Raw genomic sequence first — 20,241 nt, 5'->3', positions numbered from 1 at the left:
CCTGAAGGTCTTGATCACAAAATGGGTCTAGACATCATATTTCAAGAAATTATCAAGGAAAAATGTTCTGATATCCTAGAACTATAGAATAAATAGAAATAGGAAAAATTTTTTTTATCATTTTCCAAAAGAGATCCCAAAATGAAAACTCCCAACAATAACATAACCAAATTCCAGAGCTTCTATGTCAAGGGGAAAATATTGCGATTATCTAAAAAAAATAATTCAAATATCATGGACTCACACTCAGGATAAAACAAGATTGAGCAGCCTTTACATTAAAGGATCAGAGGTCTGGAATATAATATTCTGAAAGGCAAAGGGCATATAATTACAACCAAGAATACCCTACCCAGAAAAACCAAGCATAATGTTTCATAGGGAAAATGGATATTTAATGAAATAGAGGACTTTATTCCTAATAAAAAGACTAGAGCTGAATAGATAATTTGGCTTTCAAATATAATCCTCAAGAGAAGCATAAAAAGATAAACAGGAAAGAAATCATAATGAAAGTAATAAGGTTAAATTATTTAGGTTACTAATGGGAAGATGACACTTGTATCTCCTAAGGACTTTATAATTATTAGGGAAATTAGAAAGAGTATACATAAGCAAAGGAAGTTGCAAGTTGACTACAATGGGATAATTTTTTTTTAATGTAAGGGTTAAAAAAGAGATATACATGAGGAGAAGGGGAAGCGATTATTATTGTTTTTATTTTTATTTGCAATAGAATATTTGATTTTTTTCTTATTTTTTTGTACTTGAAGTATACGGAATCAGTATTAATGTTTTTGATTTTGAAGTTTACAATAGCCCTAATAGCAATGCATACCCAAAGGCTTTAGACTATGGAAACCTGCCATTGGTTAAGTATTATGGGACTTTTACTAATAATTGTCATTTTAGAAGAATGGACTACAAAAGAGCCACTGCACAGTGCTAAAATCACAAGGTCAAAGAGACCAACAATCTCTGTGGGATTGATGAGGATCTGCACCAAGTCAGAGAACTTGTTTTGTGGTTCAAGGAAGTGACTGTTTGACAACTTCAGATACAGGACTTCCCCATGACAGATTCCTATAAGTATCTTAGTTTGGCTTTCATTTTGGCTTCTGTACCCATGAGACTGAAGGTAAAATCAGACCAGGGAATCATGTTTCCTTTTTATCTCAAAATCTAGTCCCTTCTCTTTTATAGTATGGTAATTTTTCTGTAGTCCTGGCTGTCAATGGGTAGTAGTATATTGCTGCAATTGTCCTGCAGGTTTTTAGGACATAAATCATTTTACTGGTGATTCAAGGATCTGTTCTGGGTTTATTCTTTTTTACTACTAATTTTATACACACAAGATTTTGCTATATATATATATATGTGTGTGTGTGTATATATATATATATATATATATATATATATATTATCCAGAATTTGATTTTTTCTCTTTTATTTGAGTTTTAACTTTAGTTTTTGGTTTTCTTTTGACAATTGATTCATATACCCCATAACTCAGCCAAGTTTGTTGGCCAACACCTGTCACAGGGGGCTTGTATGATTATCTTAAAATCCAAGGTTTAAAATCTTATGGAAAATTTTTAGGAAAAGGAACTCACCAGCACCCCAAATCAAGAAAGTGGATCTTTTGGAGAAGGTACCATAAGGATGTCTGCAGAAACCACACATTGCATCAAAAGATCCAGAGTGAATTTTGGGATATAATGAACTGAAGGGGGTTGAACATATTTATTCTGAATGTAAATTCTAATGCCAAAGGGGAATGCCCCTAATTGGCAATCATTTTTGTTTTCTTTCTCTTTTTATAATTTTCCCTTTGTAAAAGCAATATTTTATACACCTCTATTAAGAGAATCTTTAGAGGTATAAGCTGGTTATTTGAAATGATTTATCAGGGAGACTAGGTATGTTAATCTCCCAAAACCCTCAGTCGGGGAGATTTCAACATGCTCATCTCCCAATAGAATCACAGGGATGGATTGTTGGAAGGGAATTTCTCTCTCCAGTATGTCACTTTGTTTGACATCATCAATCAGTGACCTGGAGGTCATTTATCATTGAGGTGTGCAGGTATAAGCAGCTCCTCAAAGAAAGAAAGTTAGAGAACTAAGTAACCAACACACAGGAAACTGATCCCACAGGCACTGCTCTCCTGGACGGTGCCAGGAAAATTAAGAAATTATGGTTGGTTCCTAAGGTATGATGTGGGAGAGCTAGTAGGTGGAGAAAAGAGCTTATGAGGTCAGACCTGGAGTCTATTTAGCATCTTCTTCTGGCTAGAGTTTTGTACCTGAAGGAACCCTTGTCAGTGGGGATCTTCAATCCATCATGGTGGCCAAGAGAGTAATAAGCTAAGCAACTCTTTACCTCTCTCCTACCTTTCCCTCTCTTTACTACTGCTACTTCAATGTAATAAAGTTATTAAAGTTTTTAGCAGCCTCATAATTTAGTTTTAACTATTACAGTGAAAAGTAAAGTGGAATAAATTATTTCACATAAAAGAGCCACCAAAAGATTTTACAGTGTAGGGGAAAATGGAGGTGGGGTACAATGTTTGAACCTTACTCTCATCAGAATTGGATCAAGGCTAGAATACACACACTCAGTTTGGTATAGAAATCTATATTAACCTGAAGCTAAGTAAGAGGGGAAGGGGATAAGAGAAGGTGAGGGGATCTGATAGAAGGAAGGGGAGATTTGGGGAGATAGTGGTCAGAAGAAAAATACTTTTGATGAGGGACAGGTTTAAAGGAGAGACAGAAAAGGATAAATGGGAAAAATAAGATGAGGGAAACATACAGTTAATAATCATAACTGAATGTGAATTTGTTTTTTGGTTTTCTTCTGCAATTGATTCATATGCCTCATAACTCAGATTGTATAATTATCCTAAAATCCAAGGTTTAAAATCTTTTGGAGAAATTTTAGGAAAAGAAACTCTTCAACACCCCAAATCAAGAAAGTGGATCTTTTGGAGAAGGTGAGAAGAGGTCCTTTGGCTTCACCAAACTTCAAAAGGGGTACATAACACACATTTCCATAAATTGAAAATGGATAACAGTGTGGATTAAAAAACAGAATACTACAAAAACAGTGGGGAGAATTTTACAAGAAGTTTCTCTGAAAAAGGCCTAATTTCTCAAATACATAGATAATTGAGTCAAATTTATGAGAATAAGAATCATCCTTAATTGATAAGTGGTCAAAAGATATGAACAGGCAGTTTTCAGATGAAAAAATCAAATCTATCTATAGTCATATGAAAAAATGTTCTAAATCATTATCAATTAGAGATTTGCAAATGGAAATATGTTTTGCGTGTCTACACATGTATAACCTATATCAAATTGCTTGTCTTCTCAAAGATGGGGAAAGGGAAGGAGGAAGAAATCTGGAACTCAATTTTTTAAAAAGAATGTTAAATTATTTTTGCATGTAATTAGGAAAAACTAATATATATATATATTTAATCATATTATTTCTGTTCTATTGAAACTAAAGGTGTTACATATATTAAACCTATTTGTACATGGTTTTTAGGAGTTAAACTATTGTGCAATCGGATAAAAGGCCGGAAGCAGTTTGGTACGACCCTTATTTATTATTAGGAGAGGTGGCATAGGAACAGGAGTTAGGAATAGGATAGGAAATCTCTTAACCTTATACTAAAATTTATTAATAATGCCCCTAAAATCTAACTACTTGATTTGCAGCTTCTTCTTGTCAGCCAAGGCAGACCTACACTTATCTAATCTTACTGACTAAAGATAATAATTTCTATCTAACTAAACTGTTCTAATTAATAAAATCTTCTTTAACCTCCTTAAAGTAATTTATGAAATCAAACTGTCAGAATCTCTTGGCAGAGAGACACTGACACAGGCCTTCTCCCAAGTCAGAGAGAGTGGACAGAGCTCCTCCTCTCTTCAGGAGAAAAGCTCTCCAGAATCAGACATTAACTTAAATTCATGGGTGTATCCAACACTCTCAAAGTAACTGTCTCAAAATAACTAACTGATCTTCGTTGTCTGTGAGATTGATCAAGTAACCTGTTCCCAAGGAAGTCAGAGAGACTGGAGCCCCGAACCAACTGAATTTTCCCTTTTATGATAGGCCTCTTAAAGGGATGAAGGGCGAGAGCTATCTGCTTTGGCAACAACGTGGTATTACTAAAACTTCCTTTAAAATAAAACTTCTGTTAATAATAAGACAGAATGAACCTAATAAAACTCCTTATCACACTTCTATTCATTGTCCTCTGTACATGCTCCACACTTTCCTCCATTCCTGTACTTGTTTGTGTTGTCCCCAATTTTTATATTTCCTATTTTCTACTTTTTGCCTATTGAATTCATCCTTCACTTCAAGAGTTCTTAAGCCTTCTTTGAATTACACCTGCATTTAGCATTTTGGTGAAGTCTAAGGACTTTTTGGAATGATGATAATATTTTTATTCTGCTCCATTCCATTTCATTTTTATTTTAGAATGTTTTTTTTTTAATTAAAGAAAATACTAGTTAGAAGGATTCTTAACCTGGGGCCCATAAACTACATGCACACACACTGTATTCAATTTTTTTTAATTTAAAATACTTTTCCATGGTTATATGATTCATGATTTCCATCTCCCTCTTCCCTCCCCTCTCCTGGAGCTAACAAGGAGTTCCACTGGGTTGTATGTGGATAGTGTTCTTTCTTATAAGTTCCTCTGGATTGTCCTGGTTCATTGCATTGCTGCTAGTAGAAAAGTCTATTACATTTGATTGTGCTATAATGTCTCTGTGTACAATGTTCTCCTGGTTCTGCTCCTTTCTCTGCATCAATTCCTGGATGTCTTTCCAGTTCACATGGAATTCCTCCAGTTCATCATTCCTTTCAGCACAATAATATTCCATCACCATCAGATACCACAATTTGTTCAACCACTCCCCAATCGATGGACACTCCCTCATTTTCCAATTTTTTGCCACCACAAAGAGTGCAATTATAAATATTTGGGTACAAGTCTTTTTCTTATTATCTCTTTGGGGTACAGATCCAGAGACACACACTGTATTTCAATATAATTATTTTCCTTTATATTCCTTTTCATCTATGTTATGCATTTAAAAATATTATTCTGAGAAGAGGTCCATTGGCTTCACCAAACCGCAAAAGGGTTTGCACAAAAAAAAAACACAAAAACAAATTAAAAAAAAATAACACAAAAAAATGTTAACAATCCTTGAGATACAGATTAGGAAATCATAATTGCTAGCATTTGTGTTTCATTTTAAGATCTGCAAAGTACTTTATAAATATCTCATTTTGTCCTCAAAGCAACCTTGTAAGATATGTGGTATTAATATTCCCATTTTGTAGATAAGAAAACTGAGGCAGACAAAGCTTAGTAGTTTGCCCAGGGTTATATAGCTATATATATATATATATATATATATATATATATATATATATATAAAACCTTTTAAGGTATATGAGACAGGATTTGACTTTAGTTCTTCCTGACTTTAAATCCAGTACTCTATCCACTGGCCTAGTGAAAATAATGTTATTTTTTCCTCATCCAACTTCACAAACCCCCTGAAATCTATCCACAAAATCCTTGGGAGTCTGTGTTCCTCAGTTTAAGAAACCTTGCTTTTAGTTCATCTCAGATATATTACCTTCTACATGAGCCTTCCTTGGTCTTACCAATTGATAATTCTTTTTCCCCTTCAAACATGAAATACCATCTTAAATAATTATTTTGTACTGTAATTATTTGTGTAGGTCTCATATCCTCCTGCTGTGCTACAAATTTTCTGAAATCAGTGGCCTTGCCTTATATAATTTTTTTTCTGCAATTCAGTTCTGTACACAGAGAGGTCCTTAATATTTGTTAAGAACAGATTCTTCAGTCAATTGTGAATCTACCAAATGGGGCACCAACAGAATGTGTAACTTCACACTTAGCTCTATAGGTAGGCAGTGGATAGAGTTCTGGACCTGGAATCAAGAAAATCTGCATTTAAATCTGACCTCAGGAACTTACTAGCTGTTTTGGCCCTGGTAAAGTCATACCTCAGTTTCTTAAACTTTAAAATGTCTCCCAGGCAGGATTGTGGTAAGGATCAAATGAGCTAAGCATTTATTAAGTATCTACTGTGTTCCAGGACTTTGCAAATATTATTTCCTTCTTTCTTCCTTAAGGAGACAGATCAGGGACCATGCAGGTCTTATACACTATCTTCTGGCTTATTTGTGATTTGAGTCTGATACAGAAGCCATGGCCTACTTATTAATGATTTCCCTTGAGGGGTCATTAGCAATGAGATCCTGAAACACATTTTCTCTGTAATGTTTGGAATGGTGCTGGCTGTAATCCAGCATTTGGCAAGCCAGATAGGAGAAGGTGCCAGATAACAGCAGGGTAAGGTAGTGTTCTACTAGGAAAGGTGGAGACCCCAACAAAATTGTTCTACTGTTGAACAGAACTAAAAGCAAACTCCCCTTGCACAAAGGTCTGCCCTGGACTTGTCCTTTCTTCAAACAATCTCCCCCCATGACTCAAGGAAGAACAAAGCAGCTGACCCTTCATCAGGTGTCTGAGGTCCTTGAAGCTATGGGAACACTATACTCAGTTACAGTGATTCATTTTGCTTCCAGCCCTGCCTGTCACCCATTCTCTTGACACCCACGGTTCAGTGGCCATGAAGCTTCCACCTCTTCCCCATGAATAAATTCTGTAAAAGGATAAGAGCAGAAATTCAATCAGTCATGTGTTGTAAGAGTCTGATTGACAATGAATGGGTAAATGAAAGGGTTCCCCTTACAAAGCAAGGAAGGCTATCAGGGAGGGGAGTATCATCATCCAGAGAAGACCCAGCTGAGTGGCCATTGCAAAATGGTACCCTTGAGTACCCTTCATAATATTGGTATTTATACATGAAGGAGTCCCAACCTTCCCTATCCTCCATTTCATTCCCAAGGGGGAAAAAACTCATTATTTCTATTCCCATTTCCCCTTTTTGCCAATACTGAGAGCTACGCATAGCGTAGGCCACAGACTTCCCCAGGGTTTTCCTTACCCCTCCAGTCTTACTGTCTCAGCTGGGCTGCATTACTGCCAAGATGCTTACTGTAGGCTGAATGTTTGAACAGGGACAAAGCAAACTTCCTTAAGCTGCTGATTCTAACTCGAGGATTGTGGTTCCTAGTCAATTGATACTGGAAATAATTACTTCTTAGGACCTTTGAAAACCAAATGTGTAAAGAGAAATTAAAATCTAATTAAATGGATGTAGGCAGTTCTGTCTAAGCTGACAACTCCTAAGCTCCTGCAGTTTGTCAAAGGTTACATTATCTTTCTGTCCCTAGGAGTTCCAGACTCATGCTTTTTCCTCTGCCAAACCTGTGTTTCTTGTCCTCCCCCCACCTTCCACTCCCCATTGCCCACCATGGACCCTGCTTATTTTTAAGTAGCAAAAATGTGCATTTGTCTTCTTGGAAGCCTTTCAGCCCATTGCTTAGCTTGCTGAGAGGCAAATCAGAGAGACCAACGGCACTGTGGCTACCAAGAGACATTTCCCACCTCCCCACTGCCACTGGGGCAGCTGAAGGTGCTAGAGGGGTTAATTGGTTTCTAGCGGATGGAATCACAGTAGCAGCATCTATCGTTAAAGCTTTTTGCCAAAGTAACTGTTATTGTTCCCTGGGTACCTCCCCCACTCCCTTATGAGCCATTTCATTTTCTCTGACTTGTCAGAAAAGAGCATTTGCATCAACATATCAGCACTCGTGTTGTAATCATGTAATAATGTTATTGTTTTCTCTCTGCCCCTGTTATCAACAAGCAATGTAGAGGCTTGGCGTTTCCAATGGCTGCCACATGCACAGAAGACCAAGCCAGCTCAGATGCAGATTTCCATCTTCAAGTACACTGGGTTGGGATCTTAATGACAAGTGGTTTTTAAAGCAGGGAAGTTCTCTCATCACTGAGAATCCCTTCCAGAGCTTTGTCAGGGCTTGGAGATTTAGAGCTGGACTCTAAAGAGACTTCAGAGGTCCTCTAGTCCAAATACATCATTTTAATGGTGAGGAAACTGAAACCCCAATAATTTAAGTAACTAACATCATCAAGGTAGTAGTGATCATCAGAAACAGAATTTGAACTTAGGGTCTCTAACTCCAAAGCTACTGATCTCTACTGTAATTTTTCCTTCTTTAAGAGCACTTTCTTCTGCCTTTTTAGCCAGGAACCTGACTTTCTGGGTCCTAGTCTTTATTTTCCAGTAGATTCACTGCCGAGACAACTGACTCTGGAAAATTCCTAGTCACCTCTTTTCACATCCATGTGAAAAGTATGAATTAGAAGAGAAACACTGGCCAGCCTTGTATTCAAACCCAGAGGGCTGCTATTCTTACTAGCAGTCTCATTTGTGTACTTTCTTTTTCTTGTATATTTTTAAGGACCACCAAAGGAAAGAAGTGATATAGGAAGACATCTCTCCTCACTGTTTCTTTGCAAAAAGCAGGGTACCATGAATTCACATTATCAGATTAAGCAATACATTGGTAAGTTTTGATGAACTCCCCTCCCCCACTCTAGTTTATTTTTCATCTTTAGGGATATTTCTGTGGGAAGGGTTGGGGAAAGAATACAGATGGAAATATAAGTGATGAAAATTCCAGAAAACTAAAGATGAAACATACTACCTTTCTCATAAGGGAAAGATGATAGATGCAAAGTTCAGGTTGAAGCATACATTTTTTAGACATAGCTGAAGTAGAAATTTGTTTTGCTTAACTTTCTTAGAAATTTTGTTTCTTTTTTATTGATAAAGTAGGAGGAAGAGAAAATAATTTTTATTCATTTAAAATTCGAAATTAAAGCAAAAAAAGTGATAAAAACAAAGATATAAACAAAAAAAAGTTTAAAAAAACTGAAGGAAGGAATGCTTCCTTTGCTTCTTGGTAGCAAATCCCTAAGTATAGCCACTGCTAATGGGAATGTACATTATATTTCTGACTCCTATACCTTTCAATCTCTATCTGTCTCCCTCATGGTCACTGAGATCTCTGTTCCTGCAATGATCTCACTTAGCACTACAATTTTGCCTCATCCTCTTTTCTTAGATACATTTTCCTGGCTTTCCTGAAGCTTGTCCTCTTCTCCCCATGATTCTTGTCTTCTTCCCTTCCCAGTTATTTACCCAGGCTTCACTGCTCTCTGACCTTCACAGAAAAAAATGTGGGAGCTCCTTGACCTTTTCTAGACATGACATCACAGAGTTGAAAAAAGGAAATAAATATCTATTAATAACCTAATATGTGAAAAACATTTTACAAATATTATCTTATCTGGTCCTCACAACAACCCTGGGAGCTTAATGCTATTATTATCCCCATTTTACATTTGAGTTATCCAAGACAGAAGTTAAGTGATTTGCACAGGATCACACAGCTACTAAGTGTCTGAGGCAAGGTTTGAACTCAGGCTCTGACCAAGGTACCTACTGCTCCCCAAGGAGAAGAAACTGACAATTTAAGTGCTATATGTATAGAGAGACTGATAACTCCTATCCAACTCACTTCCTCACCCATCTCCCTTCTGGTTTTGACCAAAGGACAAGTAGAAATTTGCTGCCCCAGTTTTTGCTCTTTCACTGAAGCAACTCAGACTCCCAGCCCATACTTCCCCATTCCTAAAATTCCCAACTTTTGGGGAATCATGGAGATTCTTGAGTTATCGACAAGATTATCTCCTCCCATATTCACCTTCTTAAATGTATTGTGTGGTCTCTATCTCAGTGCCTTAAATTCCTCCCGGCTCATTTTATGCTAGTGTAAAATATGCACGGTAAGAGGACTGGTACTGTTGCATTTCCCAAGAATTAATGTTTGTGGTCCCCCTCCATCAGTGTTGTAGGGTGCCATCCATATAGAGCCTTTGAAAGGGCAAGCAAGAGAATAATATGAAATCAATTGTCAGTCCTTCTCTAACTCATCTACCCTCCCTTTTGTGGATGAAATGACATTGTACCTGGGACTGGTGGAAAGTGACTTTTTATTTGTACAAACTGGAGACACTTGGGAGAGTTCATCCCATTCCATGATAAGTGCTTAATTAAGCATCCAGTATTGGAAACAAGGTAGCAGAAGGGGCACCTGAGTGTTAAGAGTCTATCTCACTAGACCCAAGCATACTAATAAATAACAGATTAAATGGGAATGGAAAATACTAGTATTCTTTACTGGAGTGAGAAGTTCCCAGAGGATAGGAAGAAGTCAAGGACACCAGGAGTATGTGATCCATTACTTCTGGGAAGCACACAATAGTGATAGATTCTTTGTGGGTTCACAGATGCATTTAGATCTTAGAGATAGATATACATGGCCAATACATTATTTATGATAAAAATATGAATAATTCAGCTTGTCCACATTTAGCAGGTATCTATGAAAAACCAGCTTTACAATAGATCTTGACACTTGGAACCTGTCCAGCTAGTGATAGGTGAGAAGGCACTCTGTATTGTATATGTACAGTGTCCTGGAGAATGAAGGAAAGGGAGTTATATAAGAGATACAAGTGGTTCAGCTCAGGCCCCAGCCCTGACATTGGGAATTCCCTTCTTGTCTATGTAACTAGAAATGATGATTTGGCAGTATGAACTCTGGAACTAGGCATGCAGATCAGGATTAAGAATCTTATCTTCCAAAACTAGTTTCAAGATACTTAAAATTATAGATTTGGAGATGGAGGGGGTCACTAAAGGTCATTTAGTCCCAACCCTTTGAGAAAGATGAGGCTTTGAGAGGTCACATAGCTTACCTAGGACCAGATAAGCAGTGTCAGAGCTAAGATGCAGAATTATTATTTTTTTGCTGCATAAATGTTACTTTCAGCCCTTCTTCTACTTTGAAATCAAAAAGAAGTAGTTGGAGGAAAAACTCTTAACTCCACCTTCCCCCCCCCCCAGTCTATGAGGGAAATTATCATAGCAAGACAGATTTAGTGTTGAAAAATACCTTAGGGGACATCTATTCCAGCTCCCTTATTTTACAGATGAGAAAAATGAGCTTCAGAGAAATTCCCATAATCACAGAGGTAGTAAGTGGCAGAGAAGGAATTTAATCCAGTTTCTCTAACACTCTGGTATCCAGCTAATGATTCTTCCATGAGATGTGTTTATATGTACATGTCTGTGTTGGGGGTAGGAGAGAAGGGATGAACTTGACTGGATAAAATCTCCTGAAGACTTTAAGAAGACAGTGTAGTATAAAAGGATAAACTCTAAAATTATAAAACACAAGTTCAAATCTCAATATACTCCTAGGAAATATTCAAGGTCTATGTCTTATCAATCAGTGCTTAGATCACCAAAAAAAAGATGTTGAGCAATTATCCTATTATAAGGTACTGCCTCTTTTGTGTTTAAAGAATTTGGTTGTTGAAAGTGGCAGAAGATAAACTTTAGGGACAGAAAAATGAACTTTTATGTGAAAGAAAAGAAGTAAATCACCTTGTAAAGGATATAAGTTACTGCTTTTTTCATATTTGAAGTTTTGTTGCAAAAAGGAACAGGAAAAGAACATTTGTAAACAAAAAACTTAAAATCTACATGTAAAGAAATACAGTTTTCTATTACATGTAAGATATATACTAATAGAAAGACTGAGTAGAACTGAGATGGCCTTTTTGAGGATAAAGAGTTGTTTGGCTGCATCTTATTGGTACATAATTACTTTTAAAGGTTGAGGAAGAGGTAAAAAAATCACCAAGAGGAAGATTAATTAACTGTCTGGAGTCTATGAGACCATTTTAAAAAGACTATTGGGTTGCATAACTAATAGAAAAGTACATTTGTGGAATTTGCCTCATAAGAGAAAAATGAGTCACTGAGAATCAGTAGGCTACAGTTTGAGTCATTGAAGATCTTGAGGAAAGTAACAGGAAAAGGAACAGTTAAGAAAGCAGCAGAAACTGAGTGAGAAAATGCTATCAGCAGAGATCAGATGACAGAAAGACTTCAGCTGCTGAACTTCTGAGGTTGCTAATTGGCTGAAGAAAAGCTGAACATCAAAGCTGAATATTGCCTATTGCATTTGGAGCCTTCTATAGTATGAGAGAGGTGAAACTTCTCAGAAGTTCCTGGCTGACCTCCAGAGAAAGAACTGTTGATGTCTTTCACAGCAGTGTATTTTTGGTTTTATTTTGGGGTTTTGGTTATGTATGAGTTTTCTCATACAACAATGACCAATATGGACCTGTATTTTGCATGACAATAAAGATAAAAAAAGTTTGTTTTTTTTTTTAAGTTCTTGGCTTCTGTCTACTGCTCTTATTTAAGAGGAAAAATCAGAGTGGGGAAAAAAAAAACAGACTGCATCTGTTTTGCTGTTAGAAAGAGCTGACACAGCATCCTCTTGAGTAAAAAGTTGGTTAGACTTGTTTATGTTGTTCAAAGACCCAACTTGAGGAGCTTGGCAGGTCTCTGGTTTAAAGGAGCTATTTATCACTATAAGAGCAGAACATTTATTCATCACCCTTTTAAAACTGACTATTAGTTAAAAGAGGTTTCTGTTGTTGCTGCTGTTTTATCCACTCAAGAGTAGTGGATTTACACAGCAGAAAAGGGGTGAGAACTAGAAAGGGAGCAATCAATAAATCAACAAGTATTTATTAAATGCTTACTCTATACCGGGCACTGTGCTAGGTGCGAGGGATACAAGTACAAAGAATGAAACAACTCCTATTATTAGCTTATACTCTAATAGCATCAATTAGCACCAATATGGCACAAACAGTTCCTAAAAGGATTAGGAACATTAAGACCTACAGTGCAGAATTGTGAGTGGCCTCAAGCACTTGAATTGTTGCCACTCATATGTTTCCCCATTAGGTTTCTGTATTATGTATCTACCTCTCCCCATGGATACTGTGCACATTGGTGGAAGAGGATGGCCCAGCTTTATGAATTAAATGTGATGTGCTGGCTATTTTTGTACTGGCTTATGTTGAGCAAATGTAATGCATTGATTATAGTTGATTTTTGCCTTATTGTTAAGTAATTCTTATATTTGAATTAATAATGACAGAGTTTTTGTTTATTTTTCAAATAACATTTCATTTTCCCCTATTAAATTTAAAAACAATTTTAGCATTCTTTTTATAAGATCTCTCTTTTGACCTTCCCTCTCTCACTTCCTTACTGCCCTTCCAATCTGATGTATATTTTAATGTACTATTAAATAAACAATTTTTTTCATATTAGTTATTTTGTGGAAAAGATCTCAAGTGAAATAAAAAGAAGAAAATGAAATATAGCATGTATCAGTCTGCATTAAGACACCTTAATTTCTTTCTCAGAGGGCAAATGGCGTTTTTCTTCATGAGTCTCTGTGATTGTCTTAGATCATTGCATTGCTAAGAATAACTAGGTCATTTACAATTGTTCATCAAGAAATATAGCCACCATTGTGCACAATGTTCTACTAATTCTTCTATCTCCCCTTTGTATCAGTTCGTGTAAGTCTTTCCATATGTTTCTGAAATTATCCTGCTTATAATTTCTTTTAGCACAATGGTATTCCATATCTATCATATGCCACAACTTGTTCAGCCATTCCCCAATTGATGATCCTGAATTTCTAATTCATTGCTATCACTAAAAGAGATGCAATAAATATTTTTATAAATTAACAAAAAGGAAATATGTTTTGCATTATAATACATGTATAACCCAAATAAAATTTCTTACCCGCTCTGGGAAGAGGTAGAGACGGCAGGGAGGGAGACAGTTTAGATCGTATAACTTCAGAAAGTTTATGTGGAAAATTGTTACTACGTGTAATTGGTAAAATAAAATATCACAAAAATCAATAAATCAATAAATTTTTTGTGCAAATGGGTCCTTTTACCTTTTGGGGGGACCTCTTTGGGATATATAGTAATCCTATGTACGGGTCAAAGGTTCTAGAATACTTTGAGCAAAGTTCCAAAAATTGCCAGATCAGATTACAACTCCACCAATAGTGTATTAGTGCTCCAATTTTTCTGCATCCATGTTCCTACTCTGTCATATTAGCCAATATCATAGGAATGAGGTGGTCAACCTCAGAGTTGTTTTAATTTGAATTTCTCTAATCCAGAGGGAATTAGAGTATTATTCTTCATATGACAATAGATGGCTTTGATTTCTTCACCTGAAAACTGCCTGTCCATATCCTTTACTTTTATTTTTATAAATTTATAAGTTCTCTAAATATCTGATAAATTAGTCCCTTATCAGCTGCAAAATTTCCCCCTAGCTTTTTGTTTTCCTTTTAATCTTGGTTGCATTTGTTTTGTTTATACAAAATCCTTTAACTTAATGTAATCAAAATTATCCAATTTATTCTATTTTATAATGCTCTCTATCTCTTGTTAAGTACTAAATTCTTCCCTTACCCATAGATCTGACAAGTAGACTATCCCATGCTCTTCTAATTTGTTTACAATATTACCCTTTATATTTAGATCATGTACCCATGCTGACCTTATTTAGTATATAATGTAAGATGGTTGGTCTACTCCCAGTCTCTGCCATGCCATTTTCCAATTTTCCCAACAGTTGTTGTTAAACAGTAAATTTTTATTCCAAAAAGCTGAATCTTTTAATTTATCAAACACTAAATTACTATGGTGATTTATTACTAGGTTTTATGTACCTAATCTCTTCCATTAATCCATTACTCTATTTCTTAGCCAGGACCAGATTTTTTGGATGACTACTGCTGTATGATACAGTAGGAGATCTGGTACTCCTTGAACATCTTCCTTCACACTTTTTTATGGATTCCCTTGATATTCTTGACCATTTGTTCTTCCAGATGAATTTTGTTACTTTTTTCTAGCCCTATAAAATAATTTTGGGGCAATTTGATTGGTATTGTACTGAATAAGTAGATTAGTTTAGGTATGACTAACATTTTTATTATATTTCCTCAGCCTACCCATAAGCAGTTAATATTTTTCAAATTGTTTAGGTCTGACTTTATTTACATGAAAAGTGTTTTGTAATTAAGTTCATATGGTTCCTGAATTTGTTTTGGGAGGTAGATTCCTAAGTATTTAATATTATATACTGATAATTTAAATGGAATTTCTTTTTCTATCTCTTACTGCTACTGATAATACATAGAAATGCTGATGATTTCTATTGGTTTGTTTTATATCCTGTAACTTTGCTAAAGTTACTAATTATTTCAAATAATTTAGTTGATTCTCTAGCATTTTCTAATATATCATCTGTGAAACAATTTTATTTCTTCATTGCCTAATCCAATTTGTTCATTTTCAATAGTGTCATCATTGTGATAGAATGATTTTGTGTAAATGGGAAGTGATCTGGTTGGGGGTGGAAAAGCTACAGTAGCAAGTATTCATTGTGGTTGTTGTTCAGTTGTTTTGGGGTTTTTTTTTGTCCAAGATATTGAAATGATTTGCCATTTTTCTTTTCCAACTCATTTTGGCAGACTAGGGAACTGAGGCAAACAGGGTTAAGGGACTTAACCAGTCATGCAGCTAGTAAGTATCTGAAGTCAGATTGAAACTCATAAAGATGAGTCTTCCTAAATCCAGCTCCAGCCACTCTATCCATTAGCTATAGCATCTAGCTATTTTCCTATAACAGGGTCATCCCTAAGACCTTGAGTCTGAAACATAGTCACATAATATTATTTCTTCTCTGGGAAACCAGACCTGTCAGTGTCAGTGTCAGAACAAGTCAGGTTGAATGAATCAAGAGAGATATAGACAGAGTTAGAGAGGGACAGAGGGAAGAAGAGAGAGAGAGAGAGAGAGAGAGAGAGAGAGAGAGAGAGAGAGAGAGAGAGAGAGAGAGAGAGAGAGAGAGGGAGAGGGAGGGAGGGAGGGAGGGAGGGAGGGAAGGAAGGAGGAATGGAAGGAGGGACGGAGACAGAGAGACTGAGACTTTTTGAGGAATGCCCTTTTTATTTATTGACTGGAACCCTTTAGAAATATTTTCTCTCTAGGATTTAATAGGTACCTTTGTGCCATAGAGATCTACTAGAGGAAAAAATTTCTAATTAAAAACATTATTTTCTGGTATGTTTTTCCTTTTACTAGTCAGTTCATTTTCTGTGATGTAATTTTGATTATATGAATATTTAAGCATTAATATCTGTAATTTACTGTACCTATTTTTAAGTATGAAGACTAATATTAATTATCAAGGTTTAGCCTATCCAGAGCACTGGTAATTCATACTAGAGACAGAAACATTCAGATGACTCTTGCTTAAGGGAATACCACCTAACATAAGCAATAAAAATATTAAGGATATTTTACAAGATAATATTTTTAATGTTCTTTGAATGAATGAATGAATGAATGAATGAATGAATGAATGAATGAATGAATGAATAAGAAACCATTATTTAGCTCAAATTCTGTACCAAGTAGGGGCAGTTAGGTAGTGCAGTAGATAGAATACTGGACTCAGAATCAGGAAGGCTCATTTTCTGGAGTTCAAATCTGGCCTCAGATGCTTACTGATCATAGGCAAATCACTTAACCCTGTTGGCATAAGTTTTCTCATTTGCAGAATGAATTGGAGAAGGAAATGAAACCACTCCAGTATCTTTGCCAAGAAAACCCCAAATAGGGTCATGAGAAGTCAGACATAATTGAACAATAGCAAAGCTGTATCAAGTATTTGGAGATATAAATTAACAAAAAACAAAGACATTCCTTGCCCTCAGGGAGTTTACAATCTAATGAGAGAAACAACAGATATAAAATAATGATGGCAAAGGAGAAGGAAAGGGATGATGAATAGGGCTATTCAAATATGCACTGACATATGTTACCCAGGAATAATGGCAGAGTTGATTTGAATATCATTCATGGATCCAAAATTAGAGATTAGTAGTATGTATTGAGTATTGAAGAGGTTGAAGAGTTGGTAGCTGGAGCAGAGGGAAGTGAAATGAAACCTGGATGAGGCCAGAAGATAGTGGGTAAGGAAATTATAGTGGAGGTGGTGGAAGAGAAGAAAGTCAATAGCCTCATTTCAGATTGTGAAATCATGCTCAATGTCTCTCTTATTCAGCCTTCTTATTCCAAACAGCCCCATATTATAAAATCAGAGTTAGTGCTAGAAGAAAATTTAGAGGTCATTTGCTCCCATCCACTTTTCCAGCCTAAAAAAAACAAACATATATTTTTTCTGGTCTACTCTTTGTCCAAAAATTATTAAGTGCTTACCATAGTGCTCACAATGTAGCAGGTTCTTATTCCATTCCTTCTCTTCCCTGTAGCTGCTATGCCTCCTCCTCCTACTACTTTATACACCTTATTCTCTCCTTTGCTATGTTCTTACACTCTAATTTCTTAACCAGCCTAGAAACTTCTAGTTTCCTAAGTGATTAATATCTGCATGCCCATTTCCTTACTATTACTGAGTGATCAAACCCAACTTAGCAGGTTTTCTGCCCAATTTAGGGTGCACTGACCTCTGATTTACCTAAAGTATGGAGTCAAGCAGGAGTTCAGGATCATTATGGTTTTCTTCCTCCTCTATTCCTGAAGACCATAATAACTAAGATTTCCTGGCAATAGCATCCTTGGCTGGGTCCTTTTCCATTCCTATTTTGGAGATGTTTTTCCCAGCTTCAAGATGAGGGAATTGGGTGGGCTGCCTTAATATCCTTCCTTTGTTGTCCTAGCTTCCCATTCCAGATGTTCTTGGTAGGGTTGAGTTAAGCCAAATAACAAGAACATGTCACCTTCTGTGATCCCAGAAAAGTCACTTAATCTCTCAATTCCTTTACTCCCCAACAATTCTCTGATTCTGTAAGTAGCAAAACAGCTACTGACCTGCATTGTCAGGAGGCGATTTTTCACTGTGAGTTCTTGATAGCGATGAAATCACAGTTCCAGACCAAAAATAAAAGCTTTCAACATTAACTAGACCTTGCAAAGTCCCTTTTAGTCTCAGCAATGAACCCTGACATTCCTTTCTTTTAGAGATGAGGGAAATGGTGTCTAAATATGGTCATTGAACTGAGAGAGGTGGTGTATCCTAATAGAAATAGAATTGGTTTTAGAATCAGATGATCCAAGTTCAAATACCAACTCAACACTTCCTAATTCTATGGCCCTGGGCAAGTCACTTAACCCCTCCCAGGAAGTTTACTCTTCTGTAAAATGAGGACAATTAGGCTCACACTATATACTTCAGTTTTGTTGTGGGAAAACAATTTTAAAAACTATAAAGTGCTAAAGAAATGTGAGTTATTATTGCTATTGCTGTTATTATTATTACCTACAATTACATAGCTAATTAGCAGCAGGCTCATGACTCAATTGCAGATCTATCTGCCTGGGAATCGTTGTTATTGTTTTATTGTTCAGTCATTTCGGTCATATTACTCTTCTTGGCCATTTTCTTCTCCAGATTATTTTGAGTAAGAAAACTGAAGCAAGCAGGGTTAAGTGACTAGCTTAGAGTCACATAACTAGTCAATATTTGAGGCCAGATTCAAACTCACAAAGATTAGCCTTCCTGACTTCAGGGCCAGCACTCTATCCACAAGACACCCAGCTGCCTCAGGAATCAGGTTGTTACATTTTTAATGTACCACAATGCTTATACTTAATGGAGGTTCTTATGTGACTCCTTAGCCATCTCCTTTCCAGGCTAATCAACAATAATCCCCTTCTTTCTTTCTTTTTTTTTTTTAAATATATTTTATTTGATCATTTCCAAGCATTATTCGTTAAAGACATAGATCATTTTCTTTTCCTCCCCCCCACCCCCCATAGCCGACGCGTAAGTCCACTGGGCATTAGATGTTTTCTTGATTTGAACCCATTGCTTTGTTGATAGTATTTGCATTAGAGTGTTCATTTAAAGTCTATCCTCTGTCATGTCCCCTCAACCTCTGTATTCAGGCAGTTGCTTTTTCTCGGTGTTTCCACTCCCATAGTTTATCCTTTGCTTATGAATGGTGTTTTTTTCTCCTGGATCCCTGCAAGTTGTTCAGGGACATTACACCGCCACTAATGGAGAAGTCCATTACGTTCGATTATACCACAGTGTATTAGTCTCTGTGTACAATGTTCTCCTGGTTCTGCTCCTCTCGCTCTGCATCACTTCCTGGAGGTTGTTCCAGTCTCCATGGAACTTCTCCACTTTATTATTCCTTTGAGCACAATAGTATTCCATCACCAACATATACCACAGTTTGTTCAGCCATTCCCCAATTGATGGGCATCCCCTCGTTTTCCAGTTTTGGGCCACCACAAAGAGCGCAGCTATGAATATTTTTGTACAAGTCTTTGTGTCCATTATCTCTTTGGGGTACAGACCCAGCAGTGCTATGGCTGGGTCAAAGGGTAGATATTCTTTTGTCGCCCTTTGGGCATAGTTCCAAATTGCCCTCCAAAATGGTTGGATCAGTTCACAACTCCACCAGCAATGAATTAATGTCCCTACTTTGCCACATCCCCTCCAGCATTCATTACTTTCCTTTGCTGTTATGTTAGCCAATCTGCTAGGTGTGAGGTGATACCTCAGAGTTGTTTTGATTTGCATCTCTCTGATTATAAGAGATGTAGAACACTTCTTCATGTGCTTGTTAATAGTTTTGATTTCTTTATCTGAGAACTGCCTATCCATTTCCCTTGCCCATTTATCAATTGGAGAATGGCTTGATTTTTTGTACAATTGATTTAGCTCATTATAAATATGAGTAATTAAACCTTTGTCAGAGGTTTCTATGAAGATTTTTTCCCAATTTGTTGTTTCCCTTCTGATTTTAGTTATATTGGTTTTGTTTGTACAAAAGCTTTTTAGTTTGATGTAGTCAAAATTATTTATTTTACATTTTGTGATTCTTTCTATATCTTGCTTGGTTTTAAAGCCTTTCCCCTCCCAAAGGTCTGACATGTATACTATTCTGTGTTTACCCAATTTACTTATGGTTTCCTTCTTTATGTTTAAGTCACTCACCCATTTTGAATTTATCTTGGTGTAGGGTGTGAGGTGTTGATCTATTCCTAGTCTCTCCCACACTGTCTTCCAATTAATCCCCTTCTTTCAAGGAACTATTGCACCCCAAAACTCCTTTAATTGTGTCTTTTTCCCTTCTCCAGACTTTTTCCAATTTCTCCACTTCCTTTTTTAAAATGCAGAGCCCAAACCAGTCATAATTCTCTAATAGAGGCTTGGCCAATGC

This window comes from Monodelphis domestica, chromosome 1 (genome assembly GCF_027887165.1).
Source record: "Monodelphis domestica isolate mMonDom1 chromosome 1, mMonDom1.pri, whole genome shotgun sequence".
In the NCBI taxonomy this organism is placed as follows: Eukaryota; Metazoa; Chordata; class Mammalia; order Didelphimorphia; family Didelphidae; genus Monodelphis; species Monodelphis domestica.
Note: the sequence above shows the minus strand (reverse complement) of the source record.